Raw genomic sequence first — 1,653 nt, 5'->3', positions numbered from 1 at the left:
GAAAGAGGAAAGGGGATGTTGGTGAGATTTGGTTTCAGAGATGGGAGAATACAAGGTCAAGGGTATTACCATTGGAGAGAGAAGAAGTATGTGTCCATTGGGTTAGGTCAAAAGATGAGGTTAAGTTGAGAAGTTGAGCTGTAGCTGGGCTGTTAACATTGAAAGGAATGTTGAAGTCACCAAGAATGATAGTGGGTATTTCAGAGGAGAGAAAGTAGGGTAGCCAGGCAGCGAAGTATCCCTGCTATTTTACTGCTTCCCTTGTCCTACCTCTGTACCCTCTGTGTATACATTATCATTCTATCATACCGTGTAACAGTCGTGTTTATTTCACGTTTATTACTAGGGATGAGCTTCGAGTTCGTGTCGAACTCATGTTCGACTCAAACATTGCCTGTTCGTCTGTTCAGCGAACAGTGAACAATTTGGGGTGTTCGCGGCAAATTCGAAAAGCCACGGAACACCCTGTACAAGTCTATGGGAGAAATGTAAAATGCTAATTTTAAAGGCTAATATGCAAGTTATTGTCCTAAAAAGTGTTTGGGGACCTGGGTCCTGCCCCAGGGGACATGTATCAATGCAAAAAAAAGTTTTAAAAACTGCAGTTTTTTTTCGGGAGCAGTTATTTTAATAATGCTTAAAGCGGGAGTCCGCCGGGACTCCGCGTTTTTTTTTTTTTTAAAAGCCAGCAGCTACAAATACTGCAGCTGCTGACTTTTAAAATAGTGACACTTACCTGTCCAGCGCGCCCGCGATGTCGGCACCCGAAGCCGATCTCTAGATCGTCTCTCGGGTGCTGCCGCTGGCATCTTGGGTATGGGAATCAGGAAATGGAGCCTTTCGGCTTCATTTCCCGGTTCCCTACTGCGCATGCGCGAGTCGCGCTGCGCAATAAGGACGGTCCCCGCTGCCTCTGGGATCTGTGTGTTTCCCAGCAGGCAGCGGGGCACTTGCGGAAAGGGGCGGGCACTTGCGGAAAGGGGCGTAATCTACGCCCCTTTCCGCAGAGAGCTATCCCGGAAGTGGGTGCAGATACCTGTACTGTACAGGTATCTGCACCCCCCTCCCCCCTGAAAGGTGCCAATTGTGGCGCCGGAGGGGGGGAGGGTTCAGATGAGCGGAAGGTCCACTTTAGGGTGGACCTCCGCTTTAAAGTGAAACAATAAAAGTGTGATATTCCTTTAAATTTCGTACCTGGGAGGTGTGTATAGTATGCCTGTGAAGGGGCGCATGTTTCCCGTGCTTAGAACTGTCCCTGCACAGTGTCATTTCTGTAGGAACAAAAGTCATTTAAAATCACTCGCAGCTATAATGAATTGTTGGCTCCCTGTAATACAGAGCACAGTCATTGAAAGTCATTGATGAAAAAAAAAAAAAAAAAAGCGTGGGGTTCCACCAAATTCAATTACCAGGCCCTTCAGGTCCCTGGTGTCAAATAAAAAAAAAAATGACATGGGGTTCCCCCTATATATCCATACCAGAAGGTTCTGGTATGGATTTTAAGGGGAACTCCACGCCAAATTAAAAAAAAATGTTGTGGAGTTCCCCCTAAAAATCCATACCAGAACCTTTATCCAAGCACGCAACCTGGCAGGCCATAGGAAAAGAGGGGGGGACGAGAGGGCGCCCCCCCTCCTGAACCATACAAGGCCA

The sequence above is a fragment of the Lithobates pipiens genome, unplaced genomic scaffold, assembly GCF_037356315.1.
Source record: "Lithobates pipiens isolate NorthernLeopardFrog02 unplaced genomic scaffold, aLitPip1_a1.2 Scaffold_22, whole genome shotgun sequence".
In the NCBI taxonomy this organism is placed as follows: Eukaryota; Metazoa; Chordata; class Amphibia; order Anura; family Ranidae; genus Lithobates; species Lithobates pipiens.
The sequence above is the reverse complement of the archived record's forward strand: the minus strand, read 5'-3'. Positions refer to the sequence as shown.